At 43.1% G+C, this 23,009-nt stretch overlaps 1 protein-coding gene across 1 annotated transcript in view; it reads right to left on the reverse strand.

Moving 5' to 3' along the window:
* The window catches only part of LOC311234394 (uncharacterized protein), a 185,098-nt gene extending 168,185 nt beyond the window's left edge, over positions 1 to 16,913 (reverse strand). The window contains exon 1 of the mRNA XM_084321564.1: positions 16,605 to 16,913. The gene's annotated coding sequence lies outside the window, so the exon portion shown is untranslated. The remainder of the gene's footprint in view (positions 1 to 16,604) is intronic.
* Positions 16,914 to 23,009: the final 6,096 nt, after the last annotated feature.

Below are 23,009 nucleotides of genomic sequence, written 5' to 3' on the forward strand. Positions count from 1 at the left end.
ACCTTCTGGCTAAGGCAGGGGTTCTCAAACTTTTTTACACCACGACACCATTTTATTTAGGATTTTTTTTGGCGACCCCACATTTAACACAAGTGCCAGCCACGAGAAATCTCGCAATTTCATGCCATGCGTTGAGTGCCAACGACGAGAAATCTCGTTATTTAATCGTTATTTTTTTTATTAGCGATTTCCATTCATTTTTCATCAATCTAGCCTCACGTTACCATTGGAGATCTATCTGAGCTCGAACAGGGAAAATACCGCCCTCTATCGTCTCCCCGGATGGTATTGCACCCATTGGATTGGACTGAATGAAATGGATGGGGAAAAAAATTAAAAGTACGGAATCCACATTTTACTTGTCAGGCATGTAACCGGAGACGATCCCATTCATTGCAGAGCCGCAGAACAGCGTGGAATATGTGTTTCCAGTACCCAGCGTTGGATCAATAGACGCGATCGATATTTGGATTGGCGATCAGGAAATGGAATAATCTTTTTGGAGAACATCTGATCTGAGGTAAGGAATCTATTTTACCAGTCTTGGGATAATCAGAGTTTTTTTCACCTATATCTCAGCGTGTCCCATATGTGTGTGTGTGTGCGTGTGTGTGTGTGCTCAGCTGATCATGAAATAAGATCATCGATTTTTCAGCCCGCTTCTCTAGCGTGCATAAGTACACATACTATCGATAATCTAGCGTTTATTTGAAAACAATTCATAAATAGGCCAAAAAATTACAACGTGTTTTGTGTATTCCACTAAAGCGTGATTCCTGCAGAATCACCTTTTTTCTGGAAGTTTCCAAAAACGAAAGTTTTTCAATATGGTATAAAAGGGAAAAGATTTACTGATTAAAAAAACAATCCGTTTCGACAATGTTGACTGCAAACAAGTCATTGATAAGCGACGGGCGTATTAGACACAGCCATAATTTAAGATATAGTTTATGCGTTCGCAAATGTGCTCGCCCTCCCATTGACTACAGCGCCGGCACTCAAGCGCCAAATCATGCACCCCCTGCTGGCACTCAAAGTGTTAATGTATCGCGTAATTTCAATGTGGAAATAAGGAATATCAAAATAAAAGCACACGTTGTTGAACTTCATGCATATTTATTAGAAAATGAAATTATAGCACTGTTATCAATGAAATTAATTCATATTATCAACAAAAGCAACAGAATTGTTTCTGTATACACATTTATAAAACGAGGCATATTTAGCCAAAATATGTTGCCAGAACATGAAAAGAAAATGCGCTCACGTGCACTTTGGCGGAGATCCGCTTCTACTCTGAAAATCCGGCCTCATAGAGGTATGTTGATGAGAAGGGGACAAGTTTTCTCAGCACAGCATTACACAACACTGGGAGTGGGTACTCATTCCGGACTGATATCCAGAACTTTGCGAGGGCCCGTCCAGTGAACTTGACTTTCAGTAGCTCGTCACACGAAAGACGAATTACCCCAAAATCTCCGCTGATTAACCTGGAGTGTCACTAACAGAGTTTCGTAATGGGTTGTTTTTGTCTGCAAGGAAAATCTGCGCTTCTTCTCAGAGTTAAAAAAAGGCGATTTAATACTCTGTCTCGAGATAGCCACCTCACTTCAGTGTGGTTATGTGCAGAGCCCGTTTCATCGCGACCAACCGGCACCGCTTCTGACAACAAATCTATCCATTGCGAGTCCAGGTTACACACAAAAGACCAGACCCCTGCCCCCTCCCGCAATTATACATGCGCAGGATGTAGTGAGATGTGTATTGGAATACTGTGTGTCGGCCTCCGTTGATGAAGGGGCGAGACATGGCAAATACACACAGCTGCCGGGTGGAAAACTCGATCGGAGTATTTTTCTTTTTTGCCAATGCGCGACCCCACTGTCACCTACCCGCGACTCCACTTTGGCTTGCGACCCGTAGTTTGAGAACCGCTGGGCTAAGGTAAGGTACATTCTATGTCTATTTTAACACTGAAACGTGTTTTTCTAACGATCACCAGACGAAAAACATGGTCGGCAAACACGATCACAGTTTTGAGTTAAAACGACCCCCCCCTTGAGGATTTGCGATGGTACATATATACATCTACATGTCATATACCTTTGATTTGGGAGTATTTGGGGTTTCATGGGATCAGCTAGAACGGTTTGGGCTTATTGCACATACCGCGTTTTACCTCGCGATCTATGAAAAAAGACTGGATTATCTTGGAAATGCGCAATGTTTAGCGTGTAATAAACTACAAACTACAGCGTGTGGAAACAAACTATTATTCCCATTTTGCACTACAAGTAATGTTTGTCAAAATGAGCCACACCATGTCTCCACAGCTGTAATACAGAACACACACACAGCTTCGCAAACATAGTGAAACGACCGCGGAAACAACTATAAGACTGGCATTCTAGGGGTAAGGATAAGCAATACGCGTGGCACTCAGTGTTAAGAGAACCGTAATGTATAGAGCTGCTGCATACTGGAATTGTATACCTGTGAAGATAAAGATGATCAGCAACAAATTTACTTTTAAGAAAACGTTGAAGGATGCTGTTATGAATGGTGAAATACAGTTGAGTTACTGATTTATTTAGTTAGTATTGTTAGTTTAGTTAGTTAGTATTGTATTTGTGGTTGGAGCCTTTGTGTGTGTTTTAAAAAAATTTAAGTTTTGAAGATGTTGAGAATGTGCTTAGGCTGTTTCTTATGTTTTTATTGTTACTGTAATGTACTGTAATGACTTGTAGGTTGTGTGTTAGGACCCCAGGAAGAATAGTCTTTCACCCATGGGTGTAGACTAATGGGGATCCATAAATAAACAAATAATACCATATATGACGTCAGGTTGTCTTGACATGAAAAAACCCTGCGTTTGAATGCAGACAGAAGGATTTATCTGCAGACAGCCTTGTGTAAAACGTACCCTACAAGGCGTTCTGGGACCCTGAGAAGTAGCACTAGCTTTGCGTCCCTCATCAACGAAAACACATGCCATGTGCATGTTTATCGCTAAAAACAGCAGCGGAACCACCCGCCGTTTGTGGACCCTGGGCTACGTTGTTTTAAACAAGCCGACACGAGAACCACCAACTTCACAAGGGGGGGGGGGGTCACCAGATAATGTATCACTCTTATGGTCATCCCCGGTCCCCGTAAGGACCTGGGTATGGCCCGCTGCCATGAGAGGTTATTTATCGGGCCACTTACTACGTTTTCTTTCAGAGTTAATAGCGTGGCCCAGTGCCAGAGGAAGATCAGAGCCCCTATCGTATAAAATACTACTAGGAGATGAACAATGAGCAGACACAGCGGAATAAAGGCACTGATCTACTCTGAGAAGAGCCACACACATCATATTTGCATAGACACAAACCTGCCCGGGGTCTGTCGGTATTTCGGGCACACTTTAGGAGGAGAAATGACTGCTTGTTTGTAACACAAATGCCGTTCACCCGAACAGGTTCTTATTTTTCAGAAAAGAAAACATTTGTACAGACGTGGAGGACACGGGTGTTACCCCGGTCTCCACAGCACATCTCGTCTTCCTTTGCGCCCTTGGGTGCAGGGGTCTTAGCACTGCTGGTTGAGGGTCTCGCAGCAGACGCTGACGAGACAGCGCTCTCCTCTCTGGCTGCAGGGCGTGGAATGCCGCGGGAAGCCTGGGTCTCGGAGTCGGGACCCGAGACAACTTTGATAATGTTAGTTGCCGCTGCCAGGTTCTGTATGGCGGCGGTGTAGGCTTTGCCCACTCCGCCACCTTCCGAGCCGAATTACCTCTCGGCATCGGCCTGGTCGGAGTGCCACATCATTTCCGGGCAAAGGATCGAGGCGAGCGGCTTGTCTAAGTGCGGCACGCCGGTCCTAAGTCCTCTGACCCGGCCTTCCACCTGCGTAAAGGGCAGATAGGCCTTGGTCAGGCCCTTAACACTCGACACCACCTGTCCTTTTGTGACATATGGGTCAATTGGGGGGAAACCTGGGCACTAGGGATGCACCGATATGGAAATTTGCCACCGATACCGATTGTTCAACTAACACAATCGGCCGATACCGATATGTGTGGCAAAAAATAAATATTTGTAATTCTTTTTTTTTTTTTTTGTAATTTTTTTTTTTAATGAAACTACTGTATATTTGTATGTGTATGTTTGTATTTGTAGGCCTCTTTACTTACTTAAAAAAAGGAAACATCAAGAAATATGTTTATGGTATTAATTCCACCGTGCCATGTAGCACTATCCCTCTCCCAGTATGGTCTGGCGGCCTGCAGCTGGATACTATTGTCTCAACCAGAGCTCTCAACCAATGCAATAGAACAATTTTGATTGACAGTCGATTCGGCCAATTACGTCACACCGCTAGCACCCACCTCCTGCTGTTCTTACCACCAATCGGCAAGCGTTTATTCATTTTCTACTTCCGGGCATGCCGCCATTGATCTGCTTGCGAGATCCACAACAAGCTTACCGTAGCTAATACGTTAGCTGCCCGCCGACCAGCGCTCCACAGGATGACCAAACGAGACATAATGATTTTACTGCAACGAATGTTATAATAAAACAAAGCCTTTCTATACATTTGTCTGATTGAAAACTTTATTAACAGATTGCAGAATGGATTGGGTACAACTCTCAGGGCTCTATGAGCAACGGAAGGAACTGAGCTAGTAGTTCGGGTAAATACTATGCTTATGTTATTGAACGTGTAACACTAACTAATTTAATGATGATATATTATATGTAATTTAAAACCAAAACTAAGGCCTCCGTATGAGTTTAAGACGTGGACATGGTCATGTTTGTTGAATAAAATGTTTCTTTTTTTGACTGCAGATTTTTATTATTTTTTCCCGATCCCCGATCCTCTGAAAAGCACGTGATCGACGCCGATCCCGATCACGTGATCGGATCGGGACATCCCTACTAACTATATAACTTTAATGCCACAAAACGAATGTTTGTGTCATTTTAACAGCAGATACTTTCTTAAATGCCATCTTCCCGAGAGAGGGGTGTTGACTGGGAGCTGTGATGGGTTCGCTTGGTTGTTTTATTAGCATTGAACAGCTAACCGAAAGCTAGCGTTAAAGGTTTAGCCATAACGTTACCTTGGCTAAAATTGGGGCTATTCATAATCCAGCAATAATGGCTGCAGACCTGCAAGCAAAGTACAGCAAGATGCCAAAGGAGTATTCCAACGTAAATCACATTTTCACCAGTAACTTTAGTCTTTCAATCTCCCGGTAGCTCATGCTAACTAACCTAGCTCATGTTAGCGTCGTCACTGAGCAACCACCTCGCGTACACAATTAATGACATGTTGCGGACAGCCATATCAGTGACAATGTTTAGCTTTTAGTGCCAAATGATAAGAGTCTGAAGCGGAGTCTCAAAAGAGAATGTTGAATATTTAGTAGTAACTTTGATGCAGTAGCTTGTGTGTGTGTGGGGGACTGGGGGCGGCGTTGTGCAGGACGCGACTGAACTTATCGGCTACTGCCATCGGCAAATTCGAGCTTATCGGCCGATTGCAGTCAACAAGGCACTTATCGGCCGATACCGATACCCGACCGATACATCGGTGCACCCCTACTGGGCACAGCAGGTCCTGCCTTTTACACAGGTCCCCTCTGGAAGAAAAAAACACCACGCCATCGGGGACAGGCATCGGCAGGGGCACAGGGAGTGGGACCCCCATTGGCTGCGGCCGCAGCCGCCATAATACTGGGGAAGACAAGCAACAGCCACGACTGCTGTCTGACCTCCTCCGAGTATACATCCTGAGGGGCGGGGGTGATTAGCCCTGGCGCTAGGGTTGGGCATCGTTTGGATTTGAACGATTCCGGTTCCGATTCTTTGAGGTGCAGGTCAAAACAGGTCACAGCTTATTTCGCAGGAGATTTTTCTTTTTTTTTTTGAAAAATCTTTTATTTTCTTCATGCTATTCACATTGTCAGTTGACTTGATACAGTTTAATTTGGTTGCTGTACTGTAATTAGGGTATTAATTAACAAAGGGGAAAAAATTAAATATATATATTTTTTTAAGAATCGAAATTAACCCTTTTTTCGCCAATCACGTGTTAAGGCGGGTTTCTCCGCCATGCGTTGTCTGCCAATCACGCCATAAGGCGTGTTTGAGATCAATATTTCATATTTTCGTCATGGTATTCATATTTCACCCACGGAGTCTTGGCTGATGCTGTCTGAGCCATCACAACTCTGCAACGCTTCAATACCGCCACCTGGTGGCCGATCGGCGAGTTGCCAAACCGGAAGTGCCCATTGTAGCTCGGTCCGTCCCCTATTTTCGTCCAACCACTCGCTTATCGTCCCGGGGCTCAATACAGACACCGTCGATATGGATCTTTGCCATAACTCAATAATCAACATGATTTGGACGTGCATTAGTAATATACAAACCGGAAATGGATCGCATCGATCAACATCCCATAATTGGGATCTGTTTGCTCCACTCTCATCGCCCAACGCTACGAGGAGACTGGGTGAGTTTCAGCGTTTTTCTTTATCATTTTCGATACAAACTGCTCTGATCAATATATCACCCATACTACATAAATCATTTAACGTCGGTCATTGAACCCGCAGATGATCAGTCATGACGTTTAGGACCATGTACAGTTGAAATTTTTAATATAACGTTGATCGGTATCAAACTGCATTTGATAATCTAATATATGCATTTATGCCTATAGCTCACGTTCTATGAAATACTGCAGAAAACGATAAAAAACTTATTTATACTCTAGACGGTATTTTAGTATGAATGTGTGAATGAAAAAGTAAAACGTTCCTACATCCTGAACGATAGATAATTGATGTTGAATGGGCCATAGTAATGTCAATTTAGCAATAAAAAATTTTAAGTTATAGCCCTGCAAAGAAGGTGAACATCTCCATAGACAAATAGCGCTGGCAGAGGATGGTTTACGATGATCAAAGTTCCAGAACCGGAAGTTAGGAACCGGTTCCTATTAGAACCGGTTCTCGGTGCCCAACCCTACCTGGCACACCAAATGGGGGGTAAAATTCGGGGTCCTCCGTCTGAATAGACGGTGACACCCGAGAGAAGACACACAGGTCTTCCCCCTGGCCTGGGAGTGGCTCTTCCTGCGGGGCCGCGTGAACACTTAAGGTAACTAACTTGCGTTCAGCGTTTCTCTGATTGGCCACGACGCCCACGTGACCGCGCGCTAGGCAGAGCGGCTCTCCTTCGTGAATACGCTCGTTCAGAACGCACAAAGCCGCCATCTTTAATGTGTCACATAGGTCGCATAGGTAATATTAATAGGTTGCCGCGGCATTATGCATTCGTAATCCCCCCTACATAATAACCACGCAGGTTAATCAAGCAACGCTCGCACAATACCTAGCTTAATAATATGTAGGCAATTGGCACAAGTGTAAATTATACATTCGTCACTTAGTTTTAACATCGACGGTTAGCTCAACTCGTTCGTCAGCTTGCTGTGGAGCCGCTGGTCAGTTGGTGACAAGTTCGAATCACTTAAATTTTTTTTTCTTTTTTTTTTATGTTTAATTAATTTATCATCTCTCTATATAAACGTAACTAGCTATTCATATCAATCGAAATAACGTTCATCTCCGATATTTAAACATGGTCCCCAAAATGAATGGAAGCGAATGAGGAGCCTGACACCTGGGAGGAATGGGGGTGTTGCAGCGTTGGGGATGTTTAAAAAATATAATTTAATATAATATAATATAATATAATATAATATAATATAATATAATAAGGAGCCTGACACCTGGGTGGAATGGGGGTGTTGCAGCATTGGGGATGTTTAAAAAATATAATTTAATATATAAAATATAATAATTTGTGCTTCACCTAGAAATTGTCAGCAGCCTCCACTGATGTACAGTGATTCAAACCCCCTCAATGTACAGTGATTCAAACCCCCTCAATGTGCAGTTTCTGACAGCTGTGCTGTGTTGTCATGCGAAATAACGCTATGAATAAAAACGCGAAATAACATTATATAACGTTGCGTTATATAACGTTACAATGTACAGTTTCTGACAGCTGGGCTGTGTTGTCACGCGAAATAACGTTATGAGTGAATCTGGTAGTTGTTTTGATAAATATGTTGTGTATTCGCGCGATTCGAACATAACATTTCCGAGAGCAGCAGCCTATTTCCGCGAGTGCCGCTCTGCCGCGGGCTGCAACGCGTAACACAGAGCGGCAGGCGGCGATAAGGGGGCGTGCTAGCGTGCGGTCACGTGGGCGTCGTGGCCAATCAGAGAAACGCTGAACGCAAGTTAGTTACCTTAAGTGTTCACGCCGCTGGGCCAGGGTGATTAGCCCTGGCGCACCAAACGGGTGGTAAAATTTGGGGTCCTCTGTCTGAATAGACGGTGACACACTAGGGAAGACACACGGGTCTTCCCCCTGGCCCGGGAGTGGCTCTCCCAGCGGGGCCGGGGTGATTAGCCCTGGCGCACAAAAAGGGGGGTAACATTCCACCTCCACAGACTACCCGCCGCTTCCACCTCCACAAACTTCCCGATTGCTCGGTGTGCTGAGCGTAGGCTTCGACGCCACTAAACCCAGGACCGGGGAGCCCTCTCGCGCGAGAAGGGCTCACCACGATCGTGGGGCGGCTCGAGCTCTCCACCGACCACCGCAAGCTCTCCCCGGGCTCCAGCGATCTTCTGGAGAAGGATCGCCAGTCCAGGGATACTCCCCGACGAGCGGCAGACAACCAGCGCTGAATGCGCTGGGGGACTCCTGAAAAGGACTTTTTGGGTGGTGGTATATCCATTTCTAACAGTAACAATAACACATACTCTCAGCGCTACAGGTGCTTGTGAACAGCCTTTTTGCGTGAAAAAACAAGGAAGGGTGAGCATGGCCACTTCACCGGGCTATATACTACCGGAAGTGGTGGGCGTGGCTAGGTAGATGTAAGGTGCATGAAGGTTTTTTTCAACGTGCGCCAGAGCATAGTCAAATAGGCGAAGCAAGACACGGAGCCAGTATGAAATATTATACAACGGCATGCAAATTTCTCGATTCTGATTGGCCATTTACACGTCTTTATTGGCAACAATCCACGGTCCTGGGCTCAGGACCCGCCCACAACCGAATCACATATCACTCCCCGGCTCACTCCGGGAGAAAACAAGATCGCGGACAACAAATGGTTATGTTGAAAGCACCATAACGACTAAATATGAAGCGATTCTGTCAAGGGGAATGTGTTAGTCCTTTAAACAATGTTGGATGATGTAATTGATGGGTCTTGAGTCAATCTAGAACAAAAGAAAAATCGCGGATTGATTGATTGATTAATTGATTGATTTAAATTTCTTCCTTCCTACTTTCTACTGACTGCAGCGTTCTCTCTCACACTGTCCGACGCTGGCGTACCCACAAACACACACACACACATACACACACACGCACGCACACACACACACACACTGTGACACACACACACACACGCACACACACACACACACTCCTGTCTGCAACAGCGGGGGAGTCAGACTGAGAGAGAAGCAGCGCTGTTTTAAGTGAGCATGGTCTATTGAATTGATTGATTGGTTGATTGCTAATTTTATTACTGTACCCCTGGTTTCCAACTGGTTAAGTTTAGGCTAAAAGAAATAAATAAAAAAATAGGGCGAAGAAAACGTTTTTTTCCTATAGGGCAAAGAAAACGTTTTAATTTGTTTTACCTACTTTATATAGAAGCATCTAAGAATGAAGTTCTATGGAAAGTAGGTCTGCATTCCCTTAACAATTGTGTGTATTGAGCCGTACTGTATTGTACCCATTCTGCATCTGGTAATAAAATTTTCAATCAATCATTCCAATAATACACAGTTGGATGTGTTAGTTGGTTGGATGCACTTCAAGCTGCTTCCACATGAGGCAACTTCTCTCAATCATTCCAATAATACACAGTTGGATGTGTTAGTTTGGTTGGATGCACTTCAAGCTGCTTCCACATGGAGGCAACTTGTCTTTTTTGTAGTTGTGGGAACTACTTTTTCTGGCGGATGGTTTTTTCAATAAATCTTCGATTAATGTGTGTTTATTGTATAGAAATAAGGTTGGATGAATCTGGCAGTTGTATAAAAGCTTTACACCACTTGTAGTCGTGATTTGTGACCAATAAACCATGCCTAGGGGGGTCTAACGACCACCCCTAGGCATGGTTTATTGGTCACAAACCACTCCTGCGCGTGATGTAATGCTTAATTATAACACAGTCAGTGGACCACAGAGCTGGACTAGCTATAGACGCTCAGCCGAGCGTACCACGGGTATTGCGCTACCTCCCCTGCAGGCTCTATACAACAAGAGGTGCAAATCCAGAGCCTGCAGGATAATGAAAGACCCCCACCACCCCAATAACAGCCTGTTCCAGCTGCTGAGGTCAGGCAGACGCCTGCGAATTCTAGAGACTAAGACGGAGAGGCTTAGGCTAAGCTTCTTCCCCCAGGCCATCAGAGCCTTGAACAATGAACATTGAGAGACACAGAAACTGAACTATCCACACACAAGTACATACACGACACGCACGCTGAGCACGCTCACACACTAGTAGGGGTGGGACGATATATCGATCCAGATCGATACATCGATGTAATTATCAACAATCGAATCGGATCGATGCGATGTAATAAGATCGATTCATATCGATACTCTTATTTTGAAAATCCTGTGGCGAGTCTCATATCCGCCCAAGAACAACAGCAGTAGCTCCGTGTGTGTAGATGTTACAGCATAGCATTCTCCCTTTCTGTGTGTGTGTGTGTGCGCGCGTCTTTGGAAAGACCAGATGAGGTCAGAGTAGTTTGATGTTTAAATGTTATTTAAACATAAACAATATAATACATAATAAATGTAGGCCTATACATGATCATGCAACATCAACAAATTGTTGTAGGAACGGTTTGGGAGAGGGAGGTTGTGAGTTTTGAGTTCCAAAAAATGTAGCTTAAAGTTTAAAGCTCAATATATAAAAACGTGGCACTTTACAGTGAACAGGAGGTCTATTTGTATTAAAAACAATAGATTGATTTTCCTTTAAATGTCTGGAAGAGCTCAAAAATACAAATGTCAAATGATATTTTCATTACCTTTTTTTTGTTGATCTAAATGTTACTGATTGTGTTAAATGGGCATATGATATCATCTCATATCGATTGCAGGCACCTGAATCTAATCGTATCGTATTGTATCGTGAGAGACTTTGTGATATCGGCAAATATCGTATCGTTGTCCAAAGAATTGATATCGTATCGTATCATGATGAAACTGGTGATTCCCACCCCTACACACTAGCAGCCACTTTAACACTCATGCCGCACACACGCACACTTATGGCCAGAGGAAAGGCCACTTAAAGTAGTATAACATCAGGAACAGTGTATTGCACTACTAAAGCTAACTAGCATGTCCTATATGCTCTGTAAATACTAATGTACAGATACCGAGATGGCACACCATGTACCTGTTTATTGCACTGTTTTATTGGATTCTATTAATATGTTGTACCACTGTATTTTTATTGGATTCTATTATATGTTGTACCACTGTATTGCACATCGTCGCGGGCAAGACCAGCCGCATTTCATTGTATACCTGTATGCCGTGACAATTAAAACTCTTGAATCTTGAATCTTGAATCTAGACAAAAGTGTCAAATCAGTGTATATGAAATTAAAGGTGCTATAGATGACATTCAGCCACTAGATGTCGCACTAGAGCACTGGCATATCATTCCAATCAGGTGCATTACACGAGGGGAAATGGCAAGTAGGGAGGGGATAAAACAACATTCATTTTGGCAAAACATTTTCAAATGATTAATTCATTAATAATTGTTTTGTGGGAAAAAGGCAATAATTCGATTCTGCACCTTTCTAAAAGCTCTGTGGATGTTTATTTTTTAATGCTTAAAACTACAAAACAAACTCCTGTCAGCAGTCCCTGAACAGAGACTTACAACTAGCAGAATATCTCAACAAACAATTTGAAAGAAAACAGAATTATAATCAATTATACAACGGCATGCAAATTTCTCGATTCTGATTGGCCATTCACACGTCTTTATTGGCAACAATCCACGGTCCTGGGCTCAGGACCCGCCCACAACCAAATCACATAACCCTCCCCGGCTCACTCCGGGAGAAAACAGGATCGCGGACAACAAATGGTTATGTTGAAAGCACCATAACGACTAAATATGAAGCGATTCTGTCAAGGGGAATGTGTTAGTCCTTTAAACAATGTTGGATGATGTAATTGATGGGTCTTGACTCAATCTAGAACAAAAGAAAAATCGCGGATTGATTGATAGATTAATTGATTGATTTAAATTTCTTCCTTCCTACTTTCTACTGACTGCAGCGTTCTCCCGACGCTGGCGTACCCACAAACACACACACACACATACACACACACACACACACACACACACACACACATACACACACACACGCACACACACACTGTGACACACACACACACACACACACGCACACACACACACTCCTGTCTGCAACAGCGGGGGAGTCAGACTGAGAGAGAAGCAGCGCTGTTTTAAGTGAGCATGGTCTATTGAATTGATTGATTGGTTGATTGCTAATTTTATTACTGTACCCCTGGTTTCCAACTGGTTAAGTTTAGGCTAAAAGAAATAAATAAAAAAATAGGGCAAAGAAAACGTTTTTTTCCTATAGGGCAAAGAAAACGTTTTAATTTGTTTTACCTACTTTATATTCTGCATCTGGTAATAAAATTTTCAATCAATCATTCCAATAATACACAGTTGGATGTGTTAGTTGGTTGGATGCACTTCAAGCTGCTTCCACATGAGGCAACTTCTCTCAATCATTCCAATAATACACAGTTGGATGTGTTAGTTTGGTTGGATGCACTTCAAGCTGCTTCCACATGGAGTTGTGGGAACTACTTTTTCTGGCGGATGGTTTTTTCAATAAATCTTCGATTAATGTGTGTTTATTGTATAGAAATAAGGTTGGATGAATCTGGCAGTTGTATAAAAGCTTTACACCACGTGCAGTCGTGATTTGTGACCAATAAACCATGCCTAGGGGGGTCTAACGACCCTCGGCTGCGCCTCGGGCCTAACAACCACCCCTAGGCATGGTTTATTGGTCACAAACCACTCCTGCGTGTGATGTAATGCTTAAATACAGAATCAGTGACCCTGACCTTTAAATTAAAATAGGTAATTATTTAAAATGGTGCAAACCAAGAGAGGAACGTGTCTGTACACACTGCTACCAGGACACTGAGACAGAGAGCATTACTTATGCACACATCACAAATATAAACACATGAGAATAAAATATTTCCAAAATGTTAAAAAGCTTTTCCAGGCTTTATTACCTTCCCGGATAAGATAGAAATATCATATATGTGTGTAGCCTACTGCATACTGTGCATGTGTGTATATACGATATATATATACACACACACACACACACACACACACATAATTAATATATATAGTAGGGGTGGACGGTATAAACGGTATACGGTATAAACGGTATGAATTTGCTCTACGGTATGGATTTTGCCTATACCGTGTAACCGGTAGTGCAGCTCTAAAATAGCAATGACGTCATGTAACCACAGCGCGACTATTTCACTCGCATTTGCCCCTAAAAATAGATAGAATTAGTCATAGATAATAGATATGTGCGAACTGGAAAAAGTTATTTAGGAGGCTTCGCGCAGTGGGCGTGCCAGCCCCTCCCGCACGCATGTAAACACGGGTCTCCTAGTAGTCTAGTGGGACGGGACGTCTCCCTGAGCTAACGTTAGCTTAGCTACCGTTACAAAATGACCCAGTCAACTATTCACTTTTAGTTTAATACATGATGAGGCATTGTCTAACCGAACGGTATCTAGTCGGCCAGCTACCGATAGCTCCTGACATCAACAAACGCTCCAGTCCTGCAACACCTCAAGCCCCTGGTGCGTGACTCCCTCGACCCCCTGCAGTTTGCATACCAGGCAAACATCGGGGTGGAGGATGCCATCATCTACATGCTCCACAGAGCGTACACGCACCTGGAAAAGCCGCGCAGCTCAGTGAGGATCATGTTCTTTGATTTTTCCAGCGCCTTCAACACCATCCAGCCGTCACTGCTAGCGGAGAAGCTCTCTGCGATGCAGCTGGAGCACGGCTTGGTGGCCTGGATCAAGGACTACCTCACTGAGAGGCCACAGTACGTCAGACTAAAGGACAGTCAGTCTGACGTACTGGTGAGCAACACCGGCGCCCCCCAGGGAACTGTGCTGTCACCCTTCCTCTTCACCCTCTACACCTCAGACTTCTGCCGCAACTCCAGCGGGTGCCACCTGCAGAAGTTCTCAGACGACTCCTCCATCGTAAGCTACATCACCGACGATGATGAGGAGGAGTACAGAGCCCTGGTGGAGAGCTTCGTGGGGTGGAGCGACAGCAACCACCTCCAACTCAACACCAGTAAGACCAAGGAGCTGGTGGTGGACTTCCGGAGGGGCAAGAAGAGGCCCCCCCCGATTCCCATCTCCATCCGAGGGGTGGATGTGGAGATGGTGGACTCATACAAGTTCCTTGGGGTACACCTGAACAATAAACTGGACTGGTCGGACAACACAGAGGCCCTCTACAGGAAGGGACAGAGCAGGCTGTTCTTCCTGAGGAGACTCAGGTCCTTCAATGTGTGCAACAAACTGCTGCAGTCTTTTTACCAGTCTGTTGTGGCCAGCATCCTCTTCTATGCTGTGGCATGCTGGGGAGGCTACATCAACTCAAGGGACACCAACAAGCTCAACAAGCTGGTGAGGAAGGCTAGCTCTGTGGTGGGAGTCGAGCTACCTAGACTTGAGGTGATGGTAGAGAGGGGGATGATAAGGAAGCTGGATGCCATCATGGAGAACCCCTACCACCCCCTCTACGACGAGCTAGTCAAGATGAGAAGCTCGTTCAGCCACAGACTCATCCCCCCCCGACACTCAACTAACCGCCTCGGACAGTCCTTCATACCAGCGGCCATCAGGCTCCACAACAGTGGGCAGCGACTAGCAGCCTCCAGGCCCCACAACAGGGGGCAGCGACAGCGACTGCTACCAGACATTGACCTGGGACTTATAGGAACCCAAGGGGGACAAAGTAGACTACCCTGGTACTTTGATTAATGTATACTCAGTAGATAGTAAATTATTATTATTATAACACTACCTCTTGCATACTGCACCTCATGTGACACTGTGAATAATGTGAATATTCCTCAGCTAGTCAGATAGTAAATTATATTGACCATATTGATCAAATTGTTTACACTGCCTGTGTTGTCTTTTACTTTTACTACCTGTATACTGTGTTGTTTTACTACCTGTACCCCTCCCCCCCTCCCCCCCATGCTGCTATGATGCCTGAATTTCCCCAAGGGGATCAATAAAGGAATATCTTATCTTATCTTATCTTATCTTATCAAGTCTAGTAGAGAGTAGACGTGTATGATAGCTCCGTTAGCTCACGTTAACACAAGTTAGTTCACCGTTCAAAACGAAATGTCCCATTGAACTAAATAATTCACTGAGGCGTTGTATTAACGTTATATATCCGGCTAGCAGTAGCTACAGATAGCTCCTGATATCAATGTCTTATAACACTGATTCGATGCGTATTCGAGCTGAGGGCTTGTGAATGTGATTTAACGTTATACCAATACTAGGGCCCAGCTGCAGCGCCGGTGAATCCTGGCCGTAGCTCGAGGCTACTCGAGTATAGGTCCAGCTGCAGCTCCGGAGAATCCTGGCCGTAGCTAGAGGCTACTAATGTACACACAGACAGTGGAGCTTGTTGCGTGGTGGCGATGTCTCGCAGATAATACAAGTACAAGTCTAATTATATAATATATATATTTTATATAAAAAAAAAAAAAAAAATTATATAAAATTAAAAAAAAAAATTTAATCAAAAACGATGATACCGTGATATATACCGTTACCGTCTATGCTTCAAATTATACCGTGATATAAATTTTAGACCATACCGTCCACCCCTTAGCATATAATCATTTACAATCGTTTACTTTCATAATTATTAACGTGTTTTTATTTTGTATTCATGTGCATTGCAACAGGAAATTAACTTGGGTCCATGGCATTTACAATGTTTATGTTATTTTGTCAATTTGAAACAGTCTATATGTTCAACACATATTTATATATTAATATTACCATATTGTAGGGCATAAAGTACGTGTGTATATTTAAGGATATGATAATAATCGTATTTCATCATGATTATTACAAGATATGTTTTCCTTTTTTACGTGCTTTGGCAAAACATATGTATTTATCCGTCCCGCCAATAAAAATAAAGCAAGTTGATGTTGAAATTGAACAAAGCATTGAAAGGCGACACAGACCTATACATTATACTACGGTATACACACTATGAATTGAAAATTGGGGACCCTGATGTAAACAAGACAAACGTCTTTCTCTGGTCTGTGTATTGAGCCGTACTGTATTTGTACCCATTCTGCAATCTGTTAAATAAAGTTTTCATTAATTCACCTTCCCTGTGTAGCTTTACTTCAGGCAGCAACGAGTTCAGCTGCTGGTGGAGTTGGATGATCTCCCTCTTGGAACGAACTACTTCGTCCTGATATTCCATGATGGTTGTTTCCACCAGACCGAAGATTTCATTGGCAGCCGCTGCCAGTCGCTCGTTGACGAGAACTCTCAGCAGCTGCGTTCCAGACATGTTGGAGCAGCGACTGGTCCGTAAAGCAGCAAATGTAGACGAGTATTGATATCAATTCAAAGAGATGGAGCCACGGTTAGGTCAAAACAAGAGACTGTTCAACAAAGAACGAGTTACCAGACCAGCCTCTGGGTCGTTTCGGGTAGAAATTAAATAAAACAATAGTAGCCTATTACTTCCGGTTTTATATCTGAAATAGACCACTGCACTTCCGCGTTACATGGAGATCGTGAGGGGGAAAGAGCGCGTGGGGATAACGTTAATCAATGCATGTTGACGTAAGTGATTGAATGTTAGCTACAACCACGTACGCCAAGGCTCGAATCAACATTCATTAATTGTATGCCAGCCCCTCTCCCACGAGCTCAAAATACCGTACATCGCCACCTGCTGGATTGGGTGACTTTCTTGTGGGAGGGGAGGGTGGTTGGGAAGGGGGTACATTTTATGTACAAAAAGAACTAAATAAGTATAAAATTGCATCTGCAAAAATACAAAATAAGGTACATCTATATATACTTGATTAATTTGTGACTGAGATTTAAAATTTTAATTTTAAATCTTATGATCTGTACAGTCTGTATTGTTCTGTTTGCAACCTTGTTAATGTGCTGCGGTCTGTTTACCAGGACACTCTTGAAAAATATTTGTAATCTCAATGAGGCTTTTTCTAGTTAAATAAAAATACACATAAAAACCCTATATGCTACATTAGTAGTGTCAGCAAGTAGTGACCAGAAATGATGGAAATACCATATTACCATCGGTATCATGGTTTAAATTGGATTAGATTCAAGATTCAGATTCAAGAGATTTATTAGTCACATACATACACGAGACATGTAGTGAAATGAAGGTGGCCATGCCCGCCTTGATTGTACAAAAAATACAAATAATAATAGAATAAAATAGAATAAAATAGAATATATAATAAAATAGACATGATGAAAAGTACTAAGATAAAATATAATACAATGCTAAGCTTACGAATTGAAGGTAATGAGTCCTATATACACTACTAATATACTATCATCATCAACCTTTATTTATACTCGAAAAGACAATTGAGGTCAGCCTCATTTTCAATGTCGTCGAGACTTTACAATTTCAATGCACACTTTTCTACAATATAACAAATATATATATAGTATAAAATGAACATAGGCATAAATCAGCAAATATACAATATAGTTATGCTATATATAACTATACAAAAACATAGTTATGTTTTTTAAAGTGACCTTTTCCCCCCTAAAGTGACCTGTAGTGTGTTTGTGTTTGACTGACTGACTTCGAAAAAGTCAGTCAAAGCTTACCAAAAGCACGAGCAGTGAACTCCAAGCCCACGTGACTGAACTCAAACTAGAAAGAAACAGACTAAGAAACGACGTAAACTCCATGATCAAAACTGCAAAAAAGAATTTCATCAATGACAAAACTGAGGAAAACAAAAACAAACCACGTGAACTTTGGAAATTACTCAATAATCAACTAGGATGCAGTAAAAAACTTAAAACCAGATTCTCAAACATAAACATAAAAACGGACAACACGCTCATCACAGACAAGCTGGATGTAGCCAATTACTTAAACATTTTCTTCACAAACATAGCCACAACACTGGTAAACAAACTACCCTCCCAGTGACTCAGGGCTTTATGGGGTAGAACACATAGTAGCTTACTACAAAAACCTAGGGGTCCGCAAGGACGACTTCAAGCTGGAAATGGTAACAACAGATGAGGTACTCAATAAACTGAGCGCCCTCCAACCTAACAAGGCCACTGGCCATGACAACATCCCCTCCAAATTCCTCAGAGACTCAGCAGCCGCCATCACCCCAGTCATCACACACATAATAAACCTCTCCATAAAACAGGGACACGTCCCCAAGGACTTCAAAATTGCGAGGGTGACCCCTCTGCACAAAAAGGGCAGCAAATTAGACCCAGGCAACTACCGCCCTGTTTCTATTCTCACCTCCATCTCGAAAGTCATGGAAAAAATAGTACCTAGCGGAAAAAAATCTAATCTACGAATTCCAATCTGGCTTCAGAACATCCCACTCCACTGACACATGCCTTCTCTATTTGAATGACCACATCAAACAAGAGGTGGACGCAGGCAAATACTGCGGCATGGTCATGCTGGACCTACAAAAGGCCTTCGACACTGTCAATCACTCCATTCTGATTGACAAGCTAAAAGCAATTGGTTTTGATAGTCTATCAGTGAGCTGGATGCAATCCTACCTTGAGGGGAGGGAACAGATGGTGAAGGTAAACGGTACCCTATCCCCCCCCCTCACAGTGAGCTGTGGTGTTCCACAAGGAAGCATACTAGGACCGCTACTGTTCCTAATTTATGCAAATGACATGTCGTCAGCTTGTGACTGCAACTTGTTCCTGTTTGCGGACGACTCAGCCCTGCTGGTCTCTGACAAGAACAAGTTACAGGTTGAAAAAACCCTCAGCTCGGAACTAGGCAAAATCTGCATATGGCTCGCGGATAACAAACTATCATTACACATGGGCAAAACAGAGTCCATTCTCTTCGGTTCAAATAACAAACTCAGCAAGACTGACGACTTCTCAGTTACAGTGGGTGACAATATTGTCACAAGGAAAGATGAAATTACCTACCTGGGTTCCATCCTAGAGGCTAATCTCTCCTGTGACAAAATGGCATCCAGTGTAATAAAAAAAGTCAACCAACGATTCTTGTACCGGATCTCCTCTCTGGTAAACAAGAATACCCTGAAGACTCTGGCAGGAGCACTCATTCAAGGGTACTACGACTATGCTTGCACCTCATGGTACCAAAGCACCTCAAAGGCGCTAAAAACTAAATTACAAACATCTCAAAACAAACTGGTCAGACTACTGCTTGACCTTACTCCTAGAACCCACCTCACCCCTGCCCACTTTGACAACCTAGGATGGCTTAGAGTAGACGACAGAGTACAGCAACTTGCAATGGGCCGGGTCTACAAGATACACTACACGACCAAGGTACCCATGTACATGTCAAAACACTTCCCAAAGGTCAGTGAATACCACGATCACAACACCAGAGGGAGCGCCACAAATCATGTTAAACCCAGATTCGGCTCAAATAAGGGACTAAACACGTTTCGCAATTATGCCACATCAATGTGGAACGCCCTACCCAAAGCTGTAAAGGAATGTGGATCACTACCCACTTTCAAAACCACTCTCAAGGGACACCTACGGGAGACTGCAATTCAAAACTGGCCCCTGTAAATGTCCTAACCCAACCCCCTCCAATGTACAGTCATTTACCTAGTATGGTTGTCAATAGTCCAATGTACAATTTTGCTTGTTTGTACAGTGTCCCCCCCCCCCCTCAATGTACAGTTTTGCTTGTTTATACAGTGTTTCTCCCCCCCCAACCACCTCCAATGTAAATTACCCAGTATGGTTGACAATATCCCAATGTACCCAACCCCCCCCACACAACCCCACCCAACCTCCTCCAATGTACAGTTTCTAGGTCAAATGTATATACTCCCTTTTCTTGACTCCTTCTGTATCACAAACAGTACTGTATTTGCAAATCTGGTATGTCATAAATGTATAGATGTAGCAGTACTGAATATCTGTATGTCATGTATGTCATATATGTCCTGATGAATTGAAAATGGGGGACCCTGATGTAAACAAGACGAAAGTCTTTCTCTGGTCTGCATGTATTGAGCTGTACTGTATTGTACCCATTCTGCAATCTGTTAATAAAGTTTTCAATCAATCAATCAATGTGTGGTGTGTAGGGCTGACCTTCGAATTTTTTTTTGGCAATCGAAGCTTCGGGCCGAGCTTCGATTTTAATTCGAAGCTTCGAATGAATTTTTTTATTTTTTTTATCTTATGTTGTGGGACTTGTACAGCACTTTGGCAAACTTTGTTGTTTTTAAATGTGCTCTATAAATAAAGTGGATTGGATTAATGAATTAAGTAGCCCCTTTCGTGACTGTGACGCAGCCAACACAGTGTGATTTAATTCAAGGTGGATCGCTGTTGTCGTTTGAACAACTTCAGATTTCATGGGAACTACCAATCCCCCAAATCAAGAATGTTTAAGATGAATGAAGTACGATTTTGATTATTTGAAATATGGCCTGTGTAGACTAAACTATGCACAGAATTATGTCAGTCTACAAGGTCCGGATTCTACATGGTCTGGCAATGTAGACCTTGTAGACTCCACTACAGACCAATTATCAGTGAATGTTCATGCATTTTTAAGAAGGGCTACTTCCACAAAAAAACAAAGAACTCACCAAAACATCTCAGTAGCACCTTATCTAAATGTTCTATTTCATATATGGATATTCATATTTATTTATGTATTGCATGCATTTCTACATTTTATTTCCTATTTTGTTTATTCATCCCAGTATCTTTCTTTCTTATGTGTGGAATTCTACAAGGCATTTACATTCACATTTACATTTAGTCATTTAGCTGACGCTTTTATCCAAAGCGACTTACAAGTTCTGTACGACAGGTCATCAGGAAGGATACAACTCTATCAGCTGAGTAACAATGTTCATCAAAGTGTTGCGTGTTACAGTGTAGGTTAGTTTATTAGGACAAGTGCATGACAGTAAGGTTAGTTAGGGTTAGATTTTTTTTATTTTATTTTTTAAATTTTATTTCAGATAATGGTTGAAGAAGTGCGTCTTTAGTCGACGGCGAAAGATTGGATGGGATTCGGCTGTCCTAACTGGGGTGGGTAGTTCATTCCACCATTGTGGGGCAAGGACTGAGAATAGGCGTGTAGGTGGTGTGTATATGTGTTTGAGGATGATATCCTTCAAACAGGCAATAGTGATGATATAATTTGGGCAGTGCTGAGCTGGGTTACTTTCCTCCAGTGTATTTGTCCCCCGGCCCCACCCAATGGCCCCATGCACACACACACACACCGAAGTAATTTTTTTTTTTCTTTTTTTAAACTTCGATTTTTTTTAATGTTCGAAGCTTGTGCCATCGAACGAAGCTTCGAAGCTTCGAAGTATTTAAGACAGCCCTAGTGCTGTGTGTGTTCATGTGTGCTTGTGTGTGGAGAGATCAGTGTTCTGATGGTCTGGGGGAAGAAGCGGAGTCTAAGTCTCTCTGTTCTTGCTGCATGTATGCGGAGGCGCTTGCCTGACCGCAGCAGCTTGAACATGCTATTGTTGGGGTGGTGAGGGTCCTTTATTATTCTGCAGGCTCTGGATTCGCACCTCCTGTTGTATAAGTCCTGCAGGGGTGGTAGTGCAATACCCGTAGTATGCTCTGCTGAGCGCACTACTCTGTAGAGCCTTCCTGTCCTGGGCAGTGCAGTTGCCAAACCAGGCAGTGATGTTCCCAGTCAGGATGCTCTCCACAGCCCCGGAGTATCTTCCCTGATACTATGAATTTCCTGAGTTGTCTCAGGTGGTAGAGGCGCTGCTATGACTTTTTAACAGTGTCTGTGTGTGTTGTCCATGTCAGGTCCTCTGTGATGTGGACTCCCAGGTAAGACTAAAACTGCTCACCCTGGGTCTCATTCCCAAATATTTTCCAAAGAGTTCTCTTGGAAGACTTATCTTGGAACCGACTGAGACAGAATCTACGACAAGTTCACTCTGAGTCCCCAACACGTGGGGAAGATGTCTTAAGTGCTCAAACTGTCTGAGCTGAGATGCCGCGATGAGGAATGGCACCAGTCTGAAACATGAACTTGTGTCTCCGTCCGAAGCTCCTTATAAGGCAGCCAATAGGGAAGTGTGCAGATGAAATCGCAAAAAGTCAATAGTTAGACACACCTGTGCAGCTCATTAGAATGCAACTGACGATGCAGCCGTGTGAAAATGGTTGCAGATATGCGGAAGCGCTTTGCAGCCGATCAAAATGAGATTAGATTAATGTATTGTCATCATATATAGTACAGCTCGTGAGTACAGCTCGTGGTGCACCTGCCGCAGCGTGCGTGCAGTACTGTATAACCTACGCACGTAATGAATGAACGCAGTATAGGCTTATATATTCTAATGACTTGTTTTATTAGGAGAGCAGCAAATATACTGCACTGCCCGCCTCGTAGACCGTAGTACAGTCCACCATGCAGTCCGCTGGTACACCAGACTCTGGCGGCCTTAATGTGTACTGTTGTACGTAGGGCAGAGCATATATAGTATCTACTAAATTCTAATGAAACAAGTAATTAGA

Source organism: Notolepis coatsorum (genome assembly GCF_963971535.1).
Source record: "Notolepis coatsorum genome assembly, chromosome: 9".
Classification (NCBI taxonomy): domain Eukaryota; kingdom Metazoa; phylum Chordata; class Actinopteri; order Aulopiformes; family Paralepididae; genus Notolepis; species Notolepis coatsorum.